Below are 26,521 nucleotides of genomic sequence, written 5' to 3'. Positions count from 1 at the left end.
CCTGACTGTCTGTTACACCTGACTGTCTGTTATACCTGTCTGTCTGTTATACCTGGCTGGCTGTTATACCTGGTCTGTTATACCTGACTGTTATACCTGTCTGTCTGTTATACCTGTCTGTTATACCTGGCTGTCTGTTACACCTGTCTGTCTGTTACACCTGGCTGTCTGTTATACCTGTCTGTCTGTTATACCTGGCTGTCTGTTATACCTGTCTGTTATACCTGTCTGTCTGTTATACCTGTCTGTCTGTTACACCTGTCTGTCTGTTATACCTGTCTGTCTGTTATACCTGTCTGTCTGTTATACCTGTCTGTCTGTTATACCTGGCTGTCTGTTATACCTGGCTGTCTGTTATACCTGTCTGTCTGTTACACCTGGCTGTCTGTTATACCTGTCTGTCTGTTATACCTGTCTGTCTGTTATACCTGTCTGTCTGTTATACCTGTCTGTCTGTTATACCTGTCTGTCTGTTATACCTGTCTGTCTGTTATACCTGTCTGTCTGTTATACCTGGCTGTCTGTTATACCTGTCTGTCTGTTATACCTGTCTGTCTGTTATACCTGTCTGTCTGTTATACCTGTCTGTCTGTTACACCTGTCTGTTATACCTGTCTGTTACACCGGTCTGTTACACCGGTCTGTTACACCGGTCTGTTACACCTGTCTGTTACACCTGTCTGTTATACCTGTCTGTCTGTTATACCTGTCTGTCTGTTATACCTGTCTGTCTGTTATACCTGTCTGTCTGTTATACCTGGCTGTCTGTTATACCTGGCTGTCTGTTATACCTGGCTGTCTGTTATACCTGGCTGTCTGTTATACCTGGCTGTCTGTCTGTCTGTTATACCTGTCTGTCTGTCTGTCTGTTATACCTGTCTGTCTGTCTGTCTGTTATACCTGTCTGTCTGTCTGTCTGTTATACCTGTCTGTCTGTCTGTCTGTTATACCTGTCTGTCTGTCTGTCTGTTATACCTGTCTGTCTGTCTGTTATACCTGTCTGTCTGTCTGTTATACCTGTCTGTCTGTCTGTTATACCTGTCTGTCTGTCTGTTATACCTGTCTGTCTGTCTGTTATACCTGTCTGTCTGTCTGTTATACCTGTCTGTCTGTTATACCTGTCTGTCTGTTATACCTGTCTGTCTGTTATACCTGTCTGTTATACCTGTCTGTTACACCTGTCTGTCTGTTATACCTGTCTGTCTGTTATACCTGTCTGTCTGTTATACCTGGCTGTCTGTTATACCTGGCTGTCTGTTATACCTGGCTGTCTGTTATACCTGGCTGTCTGTTATACCTGTCTGTCTGTCTGTTATACCTGTCTGTCTGTCTGTTATACCTGTCTGTCTGTCTGTTATACCTGTCTGTCTGTCTGTTATACCTGTCTGTCTGTCTGTTATACCTGTCTGTCTGTCTGTTATACCTGTCTGTCTGTCTGTCTGTTATACCTGTCTGTCTGTCTCACCTGTCTGTCTGTTACACCTGTCTGTCTGTTACACCTGTCTGTCTGTTATACCTGTCTGTCTGTCTGTTATACCTGTCTGTCTGTCTGTTATACCTGTCTGTCTGTCTGTTATACCTGTCTGTCTGTTATACCTGTCTGTTACACCTGTATGTCTGTTATACCTGTCTGTCTGTTATACCTGTCTGTCTGTTATACCTGTCTGTCTGTTATACCTGTCTGTCTGTTATACCTGTCTGTCTGTTATACCTGTCTGTCTGTTACACCTGTCTGTCTGTTATACCTGTCTGTCTGTTATACCTGTCTGTCTGTTATACCTGTCTGTCTGTTATACCTGGCTGTCTGTTATACCTGGCTGTCTGTTATACCTGGCTGTCTGTTATACCTGGCTGTCTGTTATACCTGGCTGTCTGTTATACCTGGCTGTCTGTCTGTTATACCTGTCTGTCTGTCTGTTATACCTGTCTGTCTGTCTGTTATACCTGTCTGTCTGTCTGTTATACCTGTCTGTCTGTCTGTTATACCTGTCTGTCTGTCTGTTATACCTGTCTGTCTGTCTGTTATACCTGTCTGTCTGTCTGTCTGTTATACCTGTCTGTCTGTCTGTCTGTTATACCTGTCTGTCTGTCTGTCTGTTATACCTGTCTGTCTGTCTGTTATACCTGTCTGTCTGTCTGTTATACCTGTCTGTCTGTCTGTTATACCTGTCTGTCTGTCTGTTATACCTGTCTGTCTGTCTGTTATACCTGTCTGTCTGTCTGTTATACCTGTCTGTCTGTTACACCTGTCTGTCTGTTACACCTGTCTGTCTGTTACACCTGTCTGTCTGTCTAGACAGGTTAACATCAGTCAGGTCAGGGACTGACAGGGTCTGATAACAGACAGACAGGTATGTCTGTCTGTTATACCTGTCTGTCTGTCTGTTATACCTGTCTGTCTGTTATACCTGTCTGTTACACCTGTATGTCTGTTATACCTGGCTGTCTGTTATACCTGGCTGTCTGTTATACCTGTCTGTCTGTTATACCTGGCTGTCTGTTATACCTGTCTGTCTGTTATACCTGGCTGTCTGTTATACCTGGCTGTCTGTTATACCTGGCTGTCTGTTATACCTGGCTGTCTGTTATACCTGTCTGTCTGTTATACCTGTCTGTCTGTTATACCTGTCTGTCTGTCTGTTATACCTGTCTGTCTGTCTGTTATACCTGTCTGTCTGTCTGTCTGTCTGTTATACCTGTCTGTCTGTCTGTTATACCTGTCTGTCTGTCTGTCTGTTATACCTGTCTGTCTGTCTGTCTGTTATACCTGTCTGTCTGTTATACCTGTCTGTCTGTTATACCTGTCTGTCTGTCTGTTATACCTGTCTGTCTGTCTGTTATACCTGTCTGCCTGTTATACCTGTCTGTCTGTTATACCTGTCTGCCTGTTATACCTGTCTGCCTGTTATACCTGTCTGCCTGTTATACCTGTCTGTCTGTTATACCTGTCTGTCTGTTATACCTGTCTGTCTGTTATACCTGTCTGTCTGTTACACTGTCTGTCTGTTACACCTGTCTGTCTGTTACACCTGTCTGTCTGTTATACCTGTCTGTCTGTTATACCTGTCTGTCTGTTATACCTGTCTGTCTGTTATACCTGTCTGTCTGTCATACCTGTCTGTCTGTTATACCTGTCTGTCTGTTATACCTGTCTGTCTGTTATACCTGTCTGTTATACCTGTCTGTCTGTTATACCTGTCTGTCTGTTATACCTGTCTGTCTGTTACACCTGGCTGTCTGTTATACCTGTCTGACTGTTACACCTGACTGTCTGTTATACCTGTCTGACTGTTATACCTGTCTGTCTGTTACACCTGGCTGTCTGTTACACCTGGCTGTCTGTTATACCTGTCTGACTGTTATACCTGTCTGTCTGTTACACTGACTGTCTGTTATACCTGACTGTCTGTTATACCTGTCTGACTGTTATACCTGTCTGTCTGTTATACCTGTCTGACTGTTATACCTGACTGTCTGTTACACCTGGCTGTCTGTTATACCTGGCTGTCTGTTATACCTGTCTGACTGTTATACCTGTCTGTCTGTTACACCTGACTGTCTGTTATACCTGTCTGACTGTTATACCTGTCTGTCTGTTACACCTGGCTGTCTGTTATACCTGGCTGTCTGTTATACCTGTCTGTCTGTTACACCTGACTGTCTGTTATACCTGTCTGACTGTTATACCTGTCTGTCTGTTATACCTGTCTGACTGTTATACCTGACTGTCTGTTACACCTGGCTGTCTGTTATACCTGTCTGACTGTTACACCTGTCTGTCTGTTACACCTGACTGTCTGTTATACCTGTCTGTCTGTTATACCTGTCTGTCTGTTATACCTGGCTGTCTGTTACACCTGGCTGTCTGTTACACCTGTCTGTCTGTTATACCTGTCTGTCTGTTACGTCTGTCTGTTATACCTGTCTGTCTGTTATACCTGTCTGTCTGTTATACCTGTCTGTCTGTTATACCTGTCTGTCTGTTATACCTGTCTGTTATACCTGTCTGTCTGTTATACCTGTCTGTCTGTTACACCTGGCTGTCTGTTACACCTGTCTGTTACACCTGTCTGTCTGTTACACCTGTCTGTTACACCTGTCTGTCTGTTACACCTGTCTGTCTGTTATACCTGTCTGTTACACCTGGCTGTCTGTTACACCTGTCTGTCTGTTACACCTGTCTGTCTGTTACACCTGTCTGTCTGTTACACCTGGCTGTCTGTTACACCTGGCTGTCTGTTACACCTGGCTGTCTGTTACACCTGGCTGTCTGTTACACCTGGCTGTCTGTTACACCTGGCTGTCTGTTACACCTGGCTGTCTGTTACACCTGGCTGTCTGTTACACCTGGCTGTCTATTATACCTGGTTGTCTGTTACACCTGGCTGTCTGTTACACCTGGCTGTCTGTTACACCTGGCTGTCTGTTACACCTGTCTGTTACACCTGACTGTCTGTTATACCTGTCTGTCTGTTATACCTGTCTGTCTGTTATACCTGTCTGTCTGTTATACCTGGCTGTCTGTTATACCTGGCTGTCTGTTACACCTGGCTGTCTGTTACACCTGGCTGTCTGTTATACCTGTCTGTCTGTTATACCTGTCTGTCTGTTATACCTGTCTGTTATACCTGTCTGTTACACCTGTCTGTTATACCTGTCTGTCTGTTATACCTGTCTGTCTGTTATACCTGTCTGTCTGTTATACCTGTCTGTCTGTTACACCTGTCTGTCTGTTACACCTGGCTGTCTGTTACACCTGGCTGTCTGTTACACCTGGCTGTCTGTTACACCTGGCTGTCTATTATACCTGGTTGTCTGTTACACCTGGCTGTCTGTTACACCTGGCTGTCTGTTACACCTGTCTGTCTGTTATACCTGTCTGTTACACTGGCTGTCTGTTACACCTGTCTGTCTGTTACACCTGTCTGTCTGTTACACCTGTCTGTCTGTTACACCTGGCTGTCTGTTACACCTGGCTGTCTGTTACACCTGGCTGTCTGTTATACCTGTCTGTCTGTTACACCTGGTTGTCTGTTACACCTGGCTGTCTGTTACACCTGGCTGTCTGTTACACCTGGCTGTCTGTTACACCTGGCTGTCTATTATACCTGGTTGTCTGTTACACCTGGCTGTCTGTTACACCTGGCTGTCTGTTACACCTGGCTGTCTGTTACACCTGTCTGTTAAACCTGACTGTCTGTTATACCTGTCTGTCTGTTATACCTGTCTGTTATACCTGGCTGTCTGTTATACCTGTCTGTCTGTTACACCTGTCAGTCTGTTACACCTGACTGTTATACCTGTCTGTCTGTTATACCTGTCTGTCTGTTACACCTGACTGTTATACCTGTCTGTCTGTTACACCTGTCTGTTATACCTGTCTGTCTGTTATACCTGTCTGTCTGTTACACCTGTCTGTCTGTTACACCTGACTGTTATACCTGTCTGTCTGTTATACCTGTCTGTCTGTTATACCTGTCTGCCTGTTATACCTGTCTGTCTGCCTGTTATACCTGTCTGTCTGCCTGTTATACCTGTCTGTCTGTCTGCCTGTTATACCTGTCTGTCTGTCTGCCTGTTATACCTGTCTGTCTGTCTGCCTGTTATACCTGTCTGTCTGTCTGCCTGTTATACCTGTCTGTCTGTCTGCCTGTTATACCTGTCTGTCTGTCTGCCTGTTATACCTGTCTGTCTGTCTGTTATACCTGTCTGTCTGTCTGTTATACCTGTCTGTCTGTCTGTTATACCTGTCTGTCTGTCTGTTATACCTGTCTGTTACACCTGTCTGTCTGTTATACCTGTCTGTCTGTTATACCTGTCTGTCTGTTATACCTGTCTGTCTGTTATACCTGTCTGTCTGTTATACCTGGCTGTCTGTTATACCTGGCTGTCTGTTATACCTGTCTGTCTGTTATACCTGTCTGTCTGTTATACCTGGCTGTCTGTTATACCTGTCTGTCTGTTATACCTGTCTGTCTGTCTATACCTGTCTGTCTGTCTGTTATACCTGTCTGTCTGTCTGTCTGTTATACCTGTCTGTCTGTCTGTTATACCTGTCTGTCTGTCTGTTATACCTGTCTGTCTGTCTGTTATACCTGTCTGTCTGTCTGTTATACCTGTCTGCCTGTTATACCTGTCTGCCTGTTATACCTGTCTGTCTGTTATACCTGTCTGTCTGTTATACCTGTCTGCCTGTTATACCTGTCTGTCTGTTATACCTGTCTGCCTGTTATACCTGTCTGTCTGTTATACCTGTCTGTCTGTTACACCTGTCTGTTATACCTGTCTGTCTGTTATACCTGTCTGTCTGTTATACCTGTCTGTCTGTTATACCTGTCTGTCTGTTACACCTGTCTGTCTGTTATACCTGTCTGTCTGTTATACCTGTCTGTCTGTTATACCTGTCTGTCTGTTATACCTGACTGTTATACCTGGCTGTCTGTTATACCTGGCTGTCTGTTATACCTGTCTGTTATACCTGTCTGTTATACCTGTCTGTCTGTTATACCTGTCTGTCTGTTATACCTGTCTGTCTGTTACACCTGGCTGTCTGTTATACCTGTCTGACTGTTATACCTGTCTGTCTGTTACACCTGACTGTCTGTTATACCTGTCTGACTGTTATACCTGTCTGTCTGTTACACCTGGCTGTCTGTTATACCTGTCTGACTGTTACACCTGACTGTCTGTTATACCTGTCTGACTGTTATACCTGTCTGTCTGTTATACCTGTCTGACTGTTATACCTGACTGTCTGTTACACCTGGCTGTCTGTTATACCTGGCTGTCTGTTATACCTGTCTGACTGTTATACCTGTCTGTCTGTTACACCTGACTGTCTGTTATACCTGTCTGACTGTTATACCTGTCTGTCTGTTACACCTGGCTGTCTGTTATACCTGTCTGACTGTTATACCTGTCTGTCTGTTACACCTGACTGTCTGTTATACCTGTCTGACTGTTATACCTGTCTGTCTGTTATACCTGTCTGACTGTTATACCTGTCTGTCTGTTATACCTGTCTGACTGTTATACCTGACTGTCTGTTACACCTGGCTGTCTGTTATACCTGTCTGACTGTTACACCTGTCTGTCTGTTACACCTGTCTGTCTGTTATACCTGTCTGTCTGTTATACCTGTCTGTCTGTTATACCTGTCTGTTACACCTGGCTGTTACACCTGGCTGTCTGTTATACCTGTCTGTCTGTTATACCTGTCTGTCTGTTATACCTGTCTGTCTGTTATACCTGTCTGTCTGTTATACTCTGTCTCTGTTATACCTGTCTGTCTGTTATACCTGTCTCTGTTATACTGTTATCTGTTACCTGTCTGTCTGTTATACCTGTCTGTCTGTTACACCTGGCTGTCTGTTACCCTGTCTGTCTGTTACACCTGTCTGTCTGTTACCTGTCTGTCTGTTACACCTGTCTGTCTGTTACACCTGTCTGTCTGTTATACCTGTCTGTTACACCTGGCTGTCTGTTACACCTGTCTGTCTGTTACACCTGTCTGTCTGTTACACCTGGCTGTCTGTTACACCTGGCTGTCTGTTACACCTGGTTGTCTGTTACACCTGGCTGTCTGTTACACCTGGCTGTCTGTTACACCTGGCTGTCTATTATACCTGGTTGTCTGTTACACCTGGCTGTCTGTTACACCTGGCTGTCTGTTACACCTGGCTGTCTGTTACACCTGTCTGTTACACCTGACTGTCTGTTATACCTGTCTGTCTGTTATACCTGTCTGTCTGTTATACCTGTCTGTCTGTTATACCTGGCTGTCTGTTATACCTGGCTGTCTGTTACACCTGTCTGTCTGTTACACCTGTCTGTCTGTTATACCTGACTGTTATACCTGTCTGTCTGTTATACCTGTCTGTCTGTTACACCTGACTGTTATACCTGTCTGTCTGTTACACCTGTCTGTTATACCTGTCTGTCTGTTATACCTGTCTGTCTGTTACACCTGTCTGTCTGTTACACCTGGCTGTCTGTTACACCTGGCTGTCTGTTACACCTGGCTGTCTGTTACACCTGGCTGTCTGTTATACCTGGCTCTCTGTTACACCTGGCTGTCTGTTACACCTGCCTGTTACACCTGTCTGTCTGTTATACCTGTCTGTTACACCTGGCTGTCTGTTACACCTGTCTGTTACACCTGTCTGTTACACCTGTCTGTTACACCTGTCTGTTACACCTGGCTGTCTGTTATACCTGGCTGTCTGTTATACCTGGCTGTCTGTTATACCTGTCTGCCTGTTACACCTGTCTGTCTGTTACACCTGGCTGTCTGTTACACCTGGCTGTCTGTTACACCTGGCTGTCTGTTACACCTGGCTGTCTATTATACCTGGTTGTCTGTTACACCTGGCTGTCTGTTACACCTGGCTGTCTGTTACACCTGGCTGTCTGTTACACCTGTCTGTTAAACCTGACTGTCTGTTATACCTGTCTGTCTGTTATACCTGTCTGTCTGTTATACCTGGCTGTCTGTTATACCTGGCTGTCTGTTACACCTGGCTGTCTGTTACACCTGGCTGTCTGTTATACCTGTCTGTCTGTTATACCTGTCTGTCTGTTACACCTGACTGTTATACCTGTCTGTCTGTTACACCTGTCTGTTATACCTGTCTGTCTGTTATACCTGTCTGTCTGTTACACCTGTCAGTCTGTTACACCTGTCTGTCTGTTATACCTGTCTGTCTGTTATACCTGTCTGTCTGTTATACCTGTCTGTCTGTCTGTTATACCTGTCTTGTCTGTCTGTTATACCTGTCTGTCTGTCTGTTATACCTGTCTGTCTGTCTGTCTGTTATACCTGTCTGTCTGTCTGTCTGTCTGTTATACCTGTCTGTCTGTCTGTTATACCTGTCTGTCTGTCTGTCTGTTATACCTGTCTGTCTGTCTGTTATACCTGTCTGTCTGTCTGTTATACCTGTCTGTCTGTCTGTTATACCTGTCTGTCTGTCTGTTATACCTGTCTGTTACACCTGTCTGTCTGTTATACCTGTCTGTCTGTTATACCTGTCTGTCTGTTATACCTGTCTGTCTGTTATACCTGTCTGTCTGTTATACCTGGCTGTCTGTTATACCTGGCTGTCTGTTATACCTGTCTGTCTGTTATACCTGTCTGTCTGTTATACCTGGCTGTCTGTTATACCTGTCTGTCTGTTATACCTGTCTGTCTGTCTGTTATACCTGTCTGTCTGTCTGTTATACCTGTCTGTCTGTCTGTCTGTTATACCTGTCTGTCTGTCTGTTATACCTGTCTGTCTGTCTGTTATACCTGTCTGTGTCTGTTATACCTGTCTGTCTGTCTGTTATACCTGTCTGTCTGTTATACCTGTCTGTCTGTTATACCTGTCTGTCTGTTATACCTGTCTGTCTGTTATACCTGTCTGTCTGTTATACCTGTCTGCCTGTTATACCTGTCTGCCTGTTATACCTGTCTGTCTGTTATACCTGTCTGTCTGTTATACCTGTCTGTCTGTTATACCTGTCTGTCTGTTATACCTGTCTGTCTGTTATACCTGTCTGTCTGTTATACCTGTCTGTCTGTTATACCTGTCTGTCTGTTATACCTGTCTGTCTGTTATACCTGTCTGTCTGTTATACCTGTCTGTCTGTTATACCTGTCTGTCTGTTATACCTGGCTGTCTGTTATACCTGGCTGTCTGTTATACCTGTCTGTTATACCTGTCTGTTATACCTGTCTGTCTGTTATACCTGTCTGTCTGTTATACCTGTCTGTCTGTTACACCTGTCTGTCTGTTATACCTGTCTGTCTGTTATACCTGTCTGTCTGTTACACCTGACTGTTATACCTGTCTGTCTGTTATACCTGTCTGTCTGTTATACCTGGCTGTCTGTTACACCTGTCAGTCTGTTACACCTGACTGTTATACCTGTCTGTCTGTTATACCTGACTGTCTGTTACACCTGACTGTTATACCTGTCTGTCTGTTACACCTGTCTGTTATACCTGTCTGTCTGTTATACCTGTCTGTCTGTTACACCTGTCAGTCTGTTACACCTGACTGTTATACCTGTCTGTCTGTTATACCTGTCTGTTACACCTGGCTGTCTGTTATACCTGACTGTTATACCTGTCTGTCTGTTATACCTGACTGTCTGTTACACCTGACTGTTATACCTGTCTGTCTGTTATACCTGACTGTCTGTTACACCTGACTGTTATACCTGTCTGTCTGTTATACCTGTCTGTTACACCTGGCTGTCTGTTATACCTGTCTGTTACACCTGTCTGTCTGTTACACCTGTCTGTCTGTTATACCTGTCTGTTACACCTGGCTGTCTGTTACACCTGTCTGTCTGTTATACCTGTCTGTCTGTTACACCTGTCTGTCTGTTATACCTGTCTGTCTGTTATACCTGTCTGTCTGTTATACCTGTCTGTCTGTTATACCTGTCTGTCTGTTATACCTGTCTGTCTGTTATACCTGTCTGTCTGTTATACCTGTCTGTCTGTTATACCTGTCTGTCTGTTATACCTGTCTGTCTGTTATACCTGGCTGTCTGTTACACCTGTCTGTCTGTTACACCTGTCTGTCTGTTACACCTGTCTGTCTGTTACACCTGTCTGTCTGTTACACCTGTCTGTCTGTTATACCTGTCTGTTACACCTGGCTGTTACACCTGGCTGTCTGTTACACCTGTCTGTCTGTTACACCTGGCTGTCTGTTACACCTGGCTGTCTGTTACACCGGCTGTCTGTTACACCTGGCTGTCTGTTATACCTGTCTGTCTGTTACACCTGGTCTGTCTGTTACACCTGGCTGTCTGTTACACCTGGCTGTCTGTTACACCTGGCTGTCTGTTACACCTGGCTGTCTGTTATACCTGGCTGTCTGTTACACCTGGCTGTCTGTTACACCTGGCTGTCTGTTACACCTGGCTGTCTGTTACACTGTCTGTTAAACCTGTCTGTCTGTTATACCTGTCTGTCTGTTATACCTGTCTGTCTGTTATACCTGGCTGTCTGTTATACCTGGCTGTCTGTTATACCTGGCTGTCTGTTACACCTGGCTGTCTGTTACACCTGGCTGTCTGTTACACCTGTCTGTCTGTTACACCTGTCTGTCTGTTACACCTGGCTGTCTGTTACACCTGGCTGTCTGTTACACCTGGCTGTCTGTTACACCTGCCTGTCTGTTACACCTGTCTGTCTGTTATACCTGCCTGCCTGTTATACCTGTCTGTCTGTTATAGCTGCCTGCCTGTTACACCTGTCTGTCTGTTACACCTGTCTGTCTGTTACACCTGTCTGTCTGTTACACCTGTCTGTCTGTTATACCTGTCTGTCTGTTACACCTGTCTGTCTGTTATACCTGCCTGATTAACATGGAACCTCTGACCGAGACAGTTTGACTGGTTAACATGGATGGAACCTCTGACCGAGGCAGTTTGACTGGTTAACATGGAACCTCTGACCGAGGCAGTTTGACTGGTTAACATGGAACCTCTGATCGAGGCAGTTTGACTGGTTAACATGGATGGAACCTCTGACCGTGGCAGTTTGACTGGTTAACATGGAACCTCTGACCGAGGCAGTTTGACTGGTTAACATGGAACCTCTGACCGTGGCAGTTTGACTGGTTAACATGGAACCTCTGACCGAGGCAGTTTGACTGGTTAACATGGAACCTCTGACCGTGGCAGTTTGACTGGTTAACATGGAACCTCTGACCGTGGCAGTTTGACTGGTTAACATGGAACCTCTGACCGTGGCAGTTTGACTGGTTAACATGGAACCTCTGACCGAGGCAGTTTGACTGGTTAACATGGAACCTCTGACCGAGGCAGTTTGACTGGTTAACATGGAACCTCTGACCGAGGCAGTTTGACTGGTTAACATGGAACCTCTGACCGAGGCAGTTTGACTGGTTAACATGGAACCTCTGACCGAGGCAGTTTGACTGGTTAACATGGAACCTCTGACCGTGGCAGTTTGACTGGTTAACATGGAACCTCTGACCGTGGCAGTTTGACTGGTTAACATGGAACCTCTGACCGAGGCAGTTTGACTGGTTAACATGGAACCTCTGACCGAGGCAGTTTGACTGGTTAACATGGAACCTCTGACCGAGGCAGTTTGACTGGTTAACATGGAACCTCTGACCGTGGCAGTTTGACTGGTTAACATGGAACCTCTGACCGTGGCAGTTTGACTGGTTAACATGGATGGAACCTCTGACCGTGGCAGTTTGACTGGTTAACATGGAACCTCTGACCGTGGCAGTTTGACTGGTTAACATGGAACCTCTGACCGAGGCAGTTTGACTGGTTAACATGGAACCTCTGACCGTGGCAGTTTGACTGGTTAACATGGAACCTCTGACCGTGGCAGTTTGACTGGTTAACATGGAACCTCTGACCGTGGCAGTTTGACTGGTTAACATGGAACCTCTGACCGTGGCAGTTTGACTGGTTAACATGGAACCTCTGACCGAGGCAGTTTGACTGGTTAACATGGAACCTCTGACCGAGGCAGTTTGACTGGTTAACATGGAACCTCTGACCGTGGCAGTTTGACTGGTTAACATGGAACCTCTGACCGAGACAGTTTGACTGGTTAACATGGAACCTCTGACCGAGGCAGTTTGACTGGTTAACATGGAACCTCTGACCGAGGCAGTTTGACTGGTTAACATGGAACCTCTGACCGAGGCAGTTTGACTGGTTAACATGGATGGAACCTCTGACCGAGGCAGTTTGACTGGTTAACATGGAACCTCTGACCGAGGCAGTTTGACTGGTTAACATGGAACCTCTGACCGAGGCAGTTTGACTGGTTAACATGGAACCTCTGACCGAGGCAGTTTGACTGGTTAACATGGATGGAACCTCTGACCGTGGCAGTTTGACTGGTTAACATGGAACCTCTGACCGTGGCAGTTTGACTGGTTAACATGGATGGAACCTCTGACCGTGGCAGTTTGACTGGTTAACATGGAACCTCTGACCGAGGCAGTTTGACTGGTTAACATGGAACCTCTGACCGAGGCAGTTTGACTGGTTAACATGGAACCTCTGACCGTGGCAGTTTGACTGGTTAACATGGAACCTCTGACCGAGGCAGTTTGACTGGTTAACATGGATGGAACCTCTGACCGTGGCAGTTTGACTGGTTAACATGGAACCTCTGACCGTGGCAGTTTGACTGGTTAACATGGAACCTCTGACCGTGGCAGTTTGACTGGTTAACATGGAAACCTCTGACCGAGGCAGTTTGACTGGTTAACATGGAACCTCTGACCGTGGCAGTTTGACTGGTTAACATGGAACCTCTGACCGAGGCAGTTTGACTGGTTAACATGGAACCTCTGACCGAGGCAGTTTGACTGGTTAACATGGAACCTCTGACCGAGGCAGTTTGACTGGTTAACATGGAACCTCTGACCGAGGCAGTTTGACTAGTTAACATGGAACCTCTGACCGTGGCAGTTTGACTGGTTAACATGGAACCTCTGACCGAGGCAGTTTGACTAGTTAACATGGAACCTCTGACCGTGGCAGTTTGACTAGTTAACATGGAACCTCTGACCGAGGCAGTTTGACTAGTTAACATGGAACCTCTGACCGAGGCAGTTTGACTGGTTAACATGGAACCTCTGACCGAGGCAGTTTGACTGGTTAACATGGAAACCTCTGACCGTGGCAGTTTGACTGGTTAACATGGAACCTCTGACCGTGGCAGTTTGACTGGTTAACATGGATGGAACCTCTGACCGTGGCAGTTTGACTGGTTAACATGGAAACCTCTGACCGAGGCAGTTTGACTGGTTAACATGGAACCTCTGACCGAGGCAGTTTGACTGGTTAACATGGATGGAACCTCTGACCGTGGCAGTTTGACTGGTTAACATGGAACCTCTGACCGAGGCAGTTTGACTGGTTAACATGGATGGAACCTCTGACCGAGGCAGTTTGACTGGTTAACATGGAACCTCTGACCGAGGCAGTTTGACTGGTTAACATGGAACCTCTGACCGAGGCAGTTTGACTGGTTAACATGGATGGAACCTCTGACCGTGGCAGTTTGACTGGTTAACATGGAACCTCTGACCGAGGCAGTTTGACTGGTTAACATGGAACCTCTGACCGTGGCAGTTTGACTGGTTAACATGGAACCTCTGACCGTGGCAGTTTGACTGGTTAACATGGAAACCTCTGACCGTGGCAGTTTGACTGGTTAACATGGAAACCTCTGACCGAGGCAGTTTGACTGGTTAACATGGAACCTCTGACCGAGGCAGTTTGTCTGGTTAACATGGAACCTCTGACCGAGGCAGTTTGTCTGGTTAACATGGAACCTCTGACCGAGGCAGTTTGACTGGTTAACATGGAACCTCTGACCGTGGCAGTTTGACTGGTTAACATGGAACCTCTGACCGTGGCAGTTTGACTGGTTAACATGGATGGAACCTCTGACCGTGGCAGTTTGACTGGTTAACATGGAACCTCTGACCGAGGCAGTTTGACTGGTTAACATGGAACCTCTGACCGAGGCAGTTTGACTGGTTAACATGGAACCTCTGACCGAGGCAGTTTGACTGGTTAACATGGAACCTCTGACCGTGGCAGTTTGACTGGTTAACATGGATGGAACCTCTGACCGAGGCAGTTTGACTGGTTAACATGGAACCTCTGACCGTGGCAGTTTGACTGGTTAACATGGATGGAACCTCTGACCGAGGCAGTTTGACTGGTTAACATGGAACCTCTGACCGAGGCAGTTTGACTGGTTAACATGGATGGAACCTCTGACCGAGGCAGTTTGACTGGTTAACATGGAACCTCTGACCGTGGCAGTTTGTCTGATAAACATCATTATAATTCTATGGTAAGAACCTGCTTTGACCCGGAGCTCCTGTCTCCTAGGTGATCAACGAGGGAGGAGCCGGAGAACTTCTTCTGGGTGGGGATTGGCTGTCAGAAGGTATACGACGAGGACGCTGACTATATGAAGTCCGCCAGACTGTTCCGCTGCTCCAATGAGAAGGGATACTTCGCCGTGTCGGAGAAATGTTCTGACTTCTGTCAGGACGACCTGGCCGACGATGACATCATGCTACTGGACAACGGCAAAGAGGTGGGACTAGCTGTATATACACCTGGACACTACACCTGTCTGTCTATATACACCTGGACACTACACCTGTCTGTCTATATACACCTGGACACTACACCTGTCTGTCTATATACACCTGGACACTACACCTGTCTGTCTATATACACCTGGACACTACACCTGTCTGTCTATATACACCTGGACACTACACCTGTCTGTCTATATACACCTGGACACTACACCTGTCTGTCTATATACACCTGGACACTACACCTGTCTGTCTATATACACCTGTCTGTCTATATACACCTGGACACTACACCTGTCTGTCTATATACACCTGGACACTACACCTGTCTGTCTATATACATGGACACTACACCTGTCTGTCTATATACACCTGGACACTACACCTGTCTGTCTATATACACCTGGACACTACACCTGTCTGTCTATATACACCTGGACACTACACCTGTCTGTCTATATACACCTGGACACTACACCTGTCTGTCTATATACACCTGGACACTACACCTGTCTGTCTATATACACCTGGACACTTTGACTGGTATAACATGGAACCTGTCTGTCTATATGACACCTGGACACTACACCTGTCTGTCTATATACACCTGGACACTACACCTGTCTGTCTATATACACCTGGACACTACACCTGTCTGTCTATATACACCTGGACACCTACACCTGTCTGTCTATATACACCTGGACACTACACCTGTCTGTCTATATACACCTGGACACTACACCTGTCTGTCTATATACACCTGGACACTACACCTGTCTGTCTATATACACCTGGACACTACACCTGTCTGGACACCTGGACACTACACCTGTCTGTCTATATACACCTGGACACTACACCTGTCTGTCTATATACACCTGGACACTACACCTGTCTGTCTATATACACCTGGACACTACACCTGTCTGTCTATATACACCTGGACACTACACCTGTCTGTCTATATACACCTGGACACTACACCTGTCTGTCTATATACACCTGGACACTACACCTGTCTGTCTATATACACCTGGACACTACACCTGTCTGTCTATATGGATGGAACTACACCTGTCTGTCTATATACACCTGGACACTGGACACCTGTCTGTCTATATACAGGGACTGGACACTACACCTGTCTGTCTATATACACCTGGACACTACACCTGTCTGTCTATATACAGGGCCTGGACACTACACCTGTCTGTCTATATACACCTGGACACTACACCTTGTCTGTCTATATACAGGGCCTGGACACTACACCTGTCTGTCTATATACAGGTTGGACACTGGACACCTGTCTGTCTATATACACCTGGACACTTTGTCTGTCTATATACACCTGGACACTACACCTGTCTGTCTATATACACCTGGACACTACACCTGTCTGTTTGACTGGTTGGACACTGGACACCTGTCTGTCTATATACAGGGCCTGGACACTACACCTGTCTGTCTATATACACCTGGGCCTGGATATACACCTGACACCACCTGTCTGTCTATATACACCTGGACACTGGAACCTGTCTGTCTATATACAGGGCAGTTTACACCTGTCTGTCTACATGGACACTACACCTGTCTGTCTTATACACCTGGACACTAACCTGTCTGTCTATATACACCTGGACACTACACCTGTCTGTCTATATACACCTGGACACTACACCTGTCTGTCTATATACACCTGGACACTGACACCTGTCTGTCTATATACACCTGGACACTACACCTGTCTGTCTATATACACCTGGACACTGTCTGTCTATACACCTGGACACTACACCTGTCTGTCTATACAGGGCCTGGACACTTGACCTGTCTGTCTATATACACCTGGACACTACACCTGTCTGTCTATATACACCTGGACACTACACCTGTCTGTCTATATACAGGGCCTGGACACTACACCTGTCTGTCTATATACAGGGCCTGGACACTACACCTGTCTGTCTATATACACCTGGACACTACACCTGTCTGTCTATATACAGGGGGACACTACACCTGTGTCTATATACACCTGGACACTGACCTGTCTGTCTATATACACCTGGACACTACACCTGTCTGTCTATATACACCTGGACACTACACCTGTCTGTCTATATACACCTGGACACTACACCTGTCTGTCTATATACACCTGGACACTACACCTGTCTGTCTATATACACCTGTCTGTCTATATACACCTGGACACTACACCTGGTCCTGGACACTGGACACACCTGTCTGTCTATATACACCTGGACACTACACCTGTCTGTCTATATACACCTGGACACTACACCTGTCTGTCTATATACACCTGGACACTACACCTGTCTGTCTATATACACCTGGACACTACACCTGTCTGTCTATATACACCTGGACACTACACCTGTCTGTCTATATACACCTGGACACTACACCTGTCTGTCTATATACACCTGGACACTACACCTGTCTGTCTATATACACCTGGACACTACACCTGTCTGTCTATATACACCTGGACACTACACCTGTCTGTCTATATACACCTGGACACTACACCTGTCTGTCTATATACACCTGGACACTACACCTGTCTGTCTATATACACCTGGACACTACACCTGTCTGTCTATATACACCTGGACACTACACCTGTCTGTCTATATACAGGGCCTGGACACTACACCTGTCTGTCTATATACACCTGGACACTACACCTGTCTGTCTATATACAGGGCCTGGACACTACACCTGTCTGTCTATATACAGGGCCTGGACACTACACCTGTCTGTCTATATACAGGGCCTGGACACTACACCTGTCTGTCTATATACACCTGGACACTACACCTGTCTGTCTATATACACCTGGACACTACACCTGTCTGTCTATATACACCTGGACACTACACCTGTCTGTCTATATACACCTGGACACTACACCTGTCTGTCTATATACACCTGGACACTACACCTGTCTGTCTATATACACCTGGACACTACACCTGTCTGTCTATATACACCTGGACACTACACCTGTCTGTCTATATACACCTGGACACTACACCTGTCTGTCTATATACACCTGGACACTACACCTGTCTGTCTATATACACCTGGACACTACACCTGTCTGTCTATATACACCTGGACACTACACCTGTCTGTCTATATACACCTGGACACTACACCTGTCTGTCTATATACACCTGGACACTACACCTGTCTGTCTATATACACCTGGACACTACACCTGTCTGTCTATATACACCTGGACACTACACCTGTCTGTCTATATACACCTGGACACTACACCTGTCTGTCTATATACACCTGGACACTACACCTGTCTGTCTATATACACCTGGACACTACACCTGTCTGTCTATATACACCTGGACACTACACCTGTCTGTCTATATACACCCTGGACACTACACCTGTCTGTCTATATACACCTGGACACTACACCTGTCTGTCTATATACAGGGCCTGGACACTACACCTGTCTGTCTATATACACCTGGACACTACACCTGTCTGTCTATATACACCTGGACACTACACCTGTCTGTCTATATACACCTGGACACTACACCTGTCTGTCTATATACAGGGCCTGGACACTACACCTGTCTGTCTATATACACCTGGACACTACACCTGTCTGTCTATATACAGGGCCTGGACACTACACCTGTCTGTCTATATACAGGGCCTGGACACTACACCTGTCTGTCTATATACAGGGCCTGGACACTACACCTGTCTGTCTATATACAGGGCCTGGACACTACACCTGTCTGTCTATATACAGGGCCTGGACACTACACCTGTCTGTCTATATACAGGGCCTGGACACTACACCTGTCTGTCTATATACAGGGCCTGGACACTACACCTGTCTGTCTATATACACCTGGACACTACACCTGTCTGTCTATATACACCTGGACACTACACCTGTCTGTCTATATACACCTGGACACTACACCTGTCTGTCTATATACACCTGGACACTACACCTGTCTGTCTATATACAGGGCCTGGACACTACACCTGTCTGTCTATATACAGGGCCTGGACACTACACCTGTCTGTCTATATACAGGGCCTGGACACTACACCTGTCTGTCTATATACACCTGGACACTACACCTGTCTGTCTATATACACCTGGACACTACACCTGTCTGTCTATATACAGGGCCTGGACACTACACCTGTCTGTCTATATACACCTGGACACTACACCTGTCTGTCTATATACACCTGGACACTACACCTGTCTGTCTATATACAGGGCCTGGACACTACACCTGTGATAGTGTTTCCTGTCTCTCTCTCTGTCAGGTGTACATGTGGGTGGGAACTCAGACCAGTCAGGTAGAAATTAAACTCAGCCTCAAAGCCTGCCAGGTAAGATGTGTGACCCTCTCGCGCCTCTACTGTAATGATTTTTAGGCTGGAATTGAATCCCATCCCACTTTGTCAGCTATGATCCATTTAAAGGCAATGTTCCTGTTCCAAGACCACATTCACAGTGAACCCTGCACATGTTGGCTCAATTACCTTTAAATGGAGCACAGGAGACAGAGTGATGGGATGGAACCCTGGCCACCTTCTCATGATTTACTGTGTCTAGATGTCATTCTGTCAGTCTATTGTTTTACTAGATCTTTACTGTGTCTAGATGTCATTCTGTCAGTCTGTTTTACTAGATCTTTACTGTGTCTAGATGTCAGTCTATTGTTTTACTAGATCTTTACTGTGTCTAGATGTCAGTCTATTGTTTTACTAGATCTTTACTGTGTCTAGATGTCATTCTGTCAGTCTATTGTTTTACTAGATCTTTACTGTGTCTAGATTCTGTCAGTCTATTGTTTTACTAGATCTTTACCGTGTCTAGATGTCATTCTGTCAGTCTATTGTTTTTCTAGATGTCATTCTATTGTTTTACTAGATCTTTACTGTGTCTAGATGACATTCTGTCAGTCTATTGTTTTACTAGATCTTTACTGTGTCTAGATGTCAGTCTATTGTTTTACTAGATCTTTACTGTGTCTAGATGTCATTCTGTCAGTCTATTGTTTTACTAGATCTTTACTGTGTCTAGATGTCAGTCTATTGTTTTACTAGATCTTTACTGTGTCTAGATGTCATTCTGTCAGTCTATTGTTTTACTAGATCTTTACTGTGTCTAGATGACATTCTGTCAGTCTATTGTTTTACTAGATCTTTACTGTGTCTAGATGTCATTCTGTCAGTCTATTGTTTTACTAGATCTTTACTGTGTCTAGATGACATTCTGTCAGTCTATTGTTTTACTAGATCTTTACTGTGTCTAGATGACATTCTGTCAGTCTATTGTTTTACTAGATCTTTACTGTGTCTAGATGTCAGTCTATTGTTTTACTAGATCTTTACTGTGTCTAGATGTCATTCTGTCAGTCTATTGTTTTACTAGATCTTTACTGTGTCTAGATGTCATTCTGTCAGTCTATTGTTTTACTAGATCTTTACTGTGTCTAGATGACATTCTGTCAGTCTATTGTTTTACTAGATCTTTACTGTGTCTAGATGACATTCTGTCAGTCTATTGTTTTACTAGATCTTTACTGTGTCTAGATGTCATTCTGTCAGTCTATTGTTTTACTAGATCTTTACTGTGTCTAGATGACATTCTGTCAGTCTATTGTTTTACTAGATCTTTACTGTGTCTAGATGTCATTCTGTCAGTCTATTGTTTTACTAGATCTTTACTGTGTCTAGATGTCATTCTGTCAGTCTATTGTTTTACTAGATCTTTACTGTGTCTAGATGTCAGTCTATTGTTTTACTAGATCTTTACTGTGTCTAGATGTCATTCTGTCAGTCTATTGTTTTACTAGATCTTTACTGTGTCTAGATGTCAGTCTATTGTTTTACTAGATCTTTACTGTGTCTAGATGTCATTCTGTCAGTCTATTGTTTTACTAGATCTTTACTGTGTCATTCTGTCAGTCTATTGTTTTATTAGATCTTTACTGTGTCTAGATGTCATTCTATTGTTTTACTAGATCTTTACTGTGTCTAGATGACAGTCTATTGTTTTACTAGATCTTTACTGTGTCTAGATGACAGTCTATTGTTTTACTAGATCTTTACTGTGTCTAGATGACATTCTGTCAGTCTGTTTTACTAGATCTTTACTGTGTCTAGATGTCAGTCTATTGTTTTACTAGATCTTTACTGTGTCTAGATGACATTCTGTCAGTCTATTGTTTTACTAGATCTTTACTGTGTCTAGATGACATTCTGTCAGTCTATTGTTTTACTAGATCTTTACTGTGTCTAGATGTCAGTCTATTGTTTTACTAGATCTTTACTGTGTCTAGATGTCATTCTGTCAGTCTATTGTTTTACTAGATCTTTACTGTGTCTAGATGTCAGTCTATTGTTTTACTAGATCTTTACTGTGTCTAGATGTCATTCTGTCAGTCTATTGTTTTACTAGATCTTTACTGTGTCTAGATGACATTCTGTCAGTCTATTGTTTTACTAGATCTTTACTGTGTCTAGATGTCATTCTGTCAGTCTATTGTTTTACTAGATCTTTACTGTGTCTAGATGTCATTCTGTCAGTCTATTGTTTTACTAGATCTTTACTGTGTCTAGATGACATTCTGTCAGTCTATTGTTTTACTAGATCTTTACTGTGTCTAGATGACATTCTGTCAGTCTATTGTTTTACTAGATCTTTACTGTGTCTAGATGTCATTCTGTCAGTCTATTGTTTTACTAGATCTTTACTGTGTCTAGATGTCATTCTGTCAGTCTATTGTTTTACTAGATCTTTACTGTGTCTAGATGTCAGTCTATTGTTTTACTAGATCTTTACTGTGTCTAGATGTCATTCTGTCAGTCTATTGTTTTACTAGATCTTTACTGTGTCTAGATGACATTCTGTCAGTCTATTGTTTTACTAGATCTTTACTGTGTCTAGATGTCATTCTGTCAGTCTATTGTTTTACTAGATCTTTACTGTGTCTAGATGTCATTCTGTCAGTCTATTGTTTTACTAGATCTTTACTGTGTCTAGATGACATTCTGTCAGTCTATTGTTTTACTAGATCTTTACTGTGTCTAGATGTCAGTCTATTGTTTTACTAGATCTTTACTGTGTCTAGATGTCAGTCTATTGTTTTACTAGATCTTTACTGTGTCTAGATGTCATTCTGTCAGTCTATTGTTTTACTAGATCTTTACTGTGTCTAGATGACAGTCTATTGTTTTACTAGATCTTTACTGTGTCTAGATGTCATTCTGTCAGTCTATTGTTTTACTAGATCTTTACTGTGTCTAGATGTCATTCTGTCAGTCTATTGTTTTACTAGATCTTTACTGTGTCTAGATGACATTCTGTCAGTCTATTGTTTTACTAGATCTTTACTGTGTCTAGATGACATTCTGTCAGTCTGTTGTTTTACTAGATCTTTACTGTGTCTAGATGACAGTCTATTGTTTTACTAGATCTTTACTGTGTCTAGATGTCATTCTGTCAGTCTATTGTTTTACTAGATCTTTACTGTGTCTAGATGATTCAGTCTATTGTTTTACTAGATCTTTACTGTGTCTAGATGACATTCTGTCAGTCTGTTGTTTTACTAGATCTTTACTGTGTCTAGATGTCATTCTGTCAGTCTATTGTTTTACTAGATCTTTACTGTGTCTAGATGTCATTCTGTCAGTCTATTTTTTACTAGATCTTTACTGTGTCTAGATGTCATTCTGTCAGTCTATTGTTTTACTAGATCTTTACTGTGTCTAGATGTCATTCTGTCAGTCTATTGTTTTACTAGATCTTTACTGTGTCTAGATGTCAGTCTATTGTTTTACTAGATCTTTACTGTGTCTAGATGTCATTCTGTCAGTCTGTTGTTTTACTAGATCTTTACTGTGTCTAGATGTCAGTCTATTGTTTTACTAGATCTTTACTGTGTCTAGATGTCATTCTGTCAGTCTATTGTTTTACTAGATCTTTACTGTGTCTAGATGTCATTCTGTCAGTCTATTGTTTTACTAGATCTTTACTGTGTCTAGATGTCAGTCTATTGTTTTACTAGATCTTTACTGTGTCTAGATGACATTCTGTCAGTCTGTTTTACTAGATCTTTACTGTGTCTAGATGACATTCTGTCAGTCTGTTTTACTAGATCTTTACTGTGTCTAGATGTCAGTCTATTGTTTTACTAGATCTTTACTGTGTCTAGATGACATTCTGTCAGTCTATTGTTTTACTAGATCTTTACTGTGTCTAGATGACATTCTGTCAGTCTATTGTTTTACTAGATCTTTACTGTGTGTTTTACTAGATCTTTGCTGTGTCTAGATGTCATTCTGTCAGTCTATTGTTTTACTAGATCTTTACTGTGTCTAGATGTCATTCTGTCAGTCTATTGTTTTACTAGATCTTTACTGTGTCTAGATGTCATTCTGTCAGTCTATTGTTTTACTAGATCTTTACTGTGTCTAGATGTCATTCTGTCAGTCTATTGTTTTACTAGATCTTTACTGTGTCTAGATGACATTCTGTCAGTCTATTGTTTTACTAGATCTTTACTGTGTCTAGATGACATTCTGTCAGTCTATTGTTTTACTAGATCTTTACTGTGTCTAGATGTCAGTCTATTGTTTTACTAGATCTTTACTGTGTCTAGATGACATTCTGTCAGTCTATTGTTTTACTAGATCTTTACTGTGTCTAGATGACATTCTGTCAGTCTATTGTTTTACTAGATCTTTACTGTGTCTAGATGTCAGTCTATTGTTTTACTAGATCTTTACTGTGTCTAGATGTCAGTCTGTTGTTTTACTAGATCTTTACTGTGTCTAGATGACATTCTGTCAGTCTATTGTTTTACTAGATCTTTACTGTGTCTAGATGATCAGTCTATTGTTTTACTAGATCTTTACTGTGTCTAGATGTCATTCTGTCAGTCTATTGTTTTACTAGATCTTTACTGTGTCTAGATGTTCTGTCAGTCTATTGTTTTACTAGATCTTTACTGTGTCTAGATGTCATTCTGTCAGTCTATTGTTTTACTAGATCTTTACTGTGTCTAGATGACATTCTGTCAGTCTATTGTTTTACTAGATCTTTACTGTGTCTAGATGTCAGTCTATTGTTTTACTAGATCTTTACTGTGTCTAGATGACATTCTGTCAGTCTATTGTTTTACTAGATCTTTACTGTGTCTAGATGTCATTCTGTCAGTCTATTGTTTTACTAGATCTTTACTGTGTCTAGATGTCATTCTGTCAGTCTATTGTTTTACTAGATCTTTACTGTGTCTAGATGTCATTCTGTCAGTCTATTGTTTTACTAGATCTTTACTGTGTCTAGATGTCATTCTGTCAGTCTATTGTTTTACTAGATCTTTACTGTGTCTAGATGTCATTCTGTCAGTCTATTGTTTTACTAGATCTTTACTGTGTCTAGATGTCATTCTGTCAGTCTATTGTTTTACTAGATCTTTACTGTGTCTAGATGTCATTCTGTCAGTCTATTGTTTTACTAGATCTTTACTGTGTCTAGATGTCATTCTGTCAGTCTATTGTTTTACTAGATCTTTACTGTGTCTAGATGTCATTCTGTCAGTCTATTGTTTTACTAGATCTTTACTGTGTCTAGATGTCAGTCTATTGTTTTACTAGATCTTTACTGTGTCTAGATGACATTCTGTCAGTCTATTGTTTTACTAGATCTTTACTGTGTCTAGATGTCATTCTGTCAGTCTATTGTTTTACTAGATCTTTACTGTGTCTAGATGACATTCTGTCAGTCTATTGTTTTACTAGATCTTTACTGTGTCTAGATGACATTCTGTCAGTCTATTGTTTTACTAGATCTTTACTGTGTCTAGATGTCATTCTGTCAGTCTATTGTTTTACTAGATCTTTACTGTGTCTAGATGCTGTCAGCACCACTTCCGCAGGTCAGATTGTTCCATGTGAACATAATGAAGGTGGTTTTGTCTCCTCTAGGTCTACATCCAGCACATGCGTTCTAAGGAGACGGAGACCCCCAGGAAGCTGCGTCTGGTCAGGAAGGGAAACGAGCCACACTGCTTCACACGATGCTTCCACGGCTGGGGCGCCTTCAAGATTGCGCTCGCGTAGACACGTCCACTCTACATGGCCACGGTCTTCAGGACAAAGCTGTGTCTATGTTGGCTTTATCATATCAGCGTTTTACCGGCTTGATTCCCCCCTCCCCCCATCACCCTTCCCGTTCCCCTTTCTGTCCTCCCCCGTCACCCTTCCCCTCCCCTTCCTTTACCCTTCCTGCCCCCCCTCACCTCTGTTCCCCTCTCCTCCCTCCTCTCAGGATCTCCGTGGCAACGACGCGCCCGTTCTGACATCCCAGACACAGAGAGAGGAATCTGTATTTCTGTTGTGTGTTTCAGTGATTTGGTCCGGGCCTTGCCGTAGATTTCTTTGTAATACCAGATATCGATGTATATTTACTAGACCGCCATCTTCTACTGTACTGCAGCAGCTCAACGTGCGCACGCCTGGCTGTCATTGTGCACGCTGTCACTTGCAGACACTATTTATGGATTTTATATGAGAATAAAGTTTCACAGAACCTGTCTGCTACCTGGTCTCAAGTTGACTTTGCTTTTCAAGGTCCTTTACGTCTCTATTCAACCTGTTGTCTGGGAAAAAATCTGATTTTTTTTTTAATAGAATAGAGGTTCGTTCCCTTCAGGTGGTAATAGACCAGAGGTTCGTTCCCTTCAGGTGGCAATAGACCAGAGGTTCGTTCCCTTCAGGTGGTAATAGACCAGTTCCCTTCAGGTGGTAATAGACCAGAGGTTCGTTCCCTTCAGGTGGTAATAGACCAGAGGTTCGTTCCCTTCAGGTGGTAATAGACCAGAGGTTCGTTCCCTTCAGGTGGTAATAGACCAGAGGTTCGTTCCCTTCAGGTGGTAATAGACCAGAGGTTCGTTCCCTTCAGGTGGTAATAGACCAGAGGTTCGTTCCCTTCAGGTGGTAATAGACCAGAGGTTCGTTCCCTTCAGGTGGTAATAGACCAGAGGCTCGTTCCCTTCAGGTGGTAATAGACCAGAGGTTCGTTCCCTTCAGGTGGTAATAGACCAGAGGTTCTTGAACTTTCTCAGCCTGGGACCCAAGCTTAGTAAAATATGCAACTATACATAAATATCGGTACATTTCATTGCCCTTATGCCTGAAACAAATAACAACTACATTAAATATCCATACAAATATCTATTCATGTTTATTTTCCCCAATAAAAACACTCTTACAAATCTGTCTGGGTTGGAACTGTTGTAGACAAACAACCCAGAACTGTTCTCTGTCAGGCAGGAGACCACTTCCTGTTTGTAGACAAA

The 26,521-nt window shown here is 43.7% G+C and overlaps 4 long non-coding RNA genes and 1 pseudogene across 31 annotated transcripts; 1 reads left to right on the top strand and 4 right to left on the bottom strand.

Moving 5' to 3' along the window:
• The window catches only part of LOC127928998 (protein flightless-1 homolog), a 118,665-nt pseudogene extending 92,902 nt beyond the window's left edge, over positions 1-25,763 (top strand).
• On the bottom strand, positions 73-11,068 carry LOC127929005 (uncharacterized). Its single transcript, XR_008133187.1, has 4 exons — positions 10,992-11,068; positions 10,793-10,860; positions 9,876-10,643; positions 73-143 (listed from the first exon to the last, which is right to left on the bottom strand). It is a non-coding gene; the product is annotated as an uncharacterized LOC127929005 (long non-coding RNA).
• On the bottom strand, positions 171-9,765 carry LOC127929008 (uncharacterized). The gene is made up of 4 exons (XR_008133193.1): positions 9,684-9,765; positions 4,565-4,598; positions 4,131-4,262; positions 171-602 (listed from the first exon to the last, which is right to left on the bottom strand). It is a non-coding gene; the product is annotated as an uncharacterized LOC127929008 (long non-coding RNA).
• Positions 12,570-14,534, bottom strand: LOC127929004 (uncharacterized). Its single transcript, XR_008133186.1, has 6 exons — positions 14,518-14,534; positions 14,298-14,369; positions 14,004-14,151; positions 13,816-13,931; positions 13,270-13,449; positions 12,570-12,976 (listed from the first exon to the last, which is right to left on the bottom strand). It is a non-coding gene; the product is annotated as an uncharacterized LOC127929004 (long non-coding RNA).
• Positions 15,120-19,403, bottom strand: LOC127929001 (uncharacterized). 28 transcript variants are annotated; one of them, XR_008133166.1, is made up of 6 exons: positions 19,148-19,388; positions 18,786-19,023; positions 17,465-17,941; positions 15,952-16,168; positions 15,696-15,739; positions 15,120-15,382 (listed from the first exon to the last, which is right to left on the bottom strand). It is a non-coding gene; the product is annotated as an uncharacterized LOC127929001 (long non-coding RNA). The 28 variants fall into 28 exon arrangements; XR_008133164.1 differs by lacking the exon at positions 15,120-15,382 and adding an exon at positions 15,445-15,646; XR_008133159.1 differs by lacking the exon at positions 15,696-15,739 and having other exon boundaries at positions 15,939-16,168.
• Positions 25,764-26,521: the final 758 nt, after the last annotated feature.

This window comes from Oncorhynchus keta, unplaced genomic scaffold (assembly GCF_023373465.1).
Source record: "Oncorhynchus keta strain PuntledgeMale-10-30-2019 unplaced genomic scaffold, Oket_V2 Un_scaffold_5251_pilon_pilon, whole genome shotgun sequence".
NCBI lineage: Eukaryota > Metazoa > Chordata > Actinopteri > Salmoniformes > Salmonidae > Oncorhynchus > Oncorhynchus keta.
The sequence above is the reverse complement of the archived record's forward strand: the minus strand, read 5'-3'. Positions and strand labels throughout refer to the sequence as shown.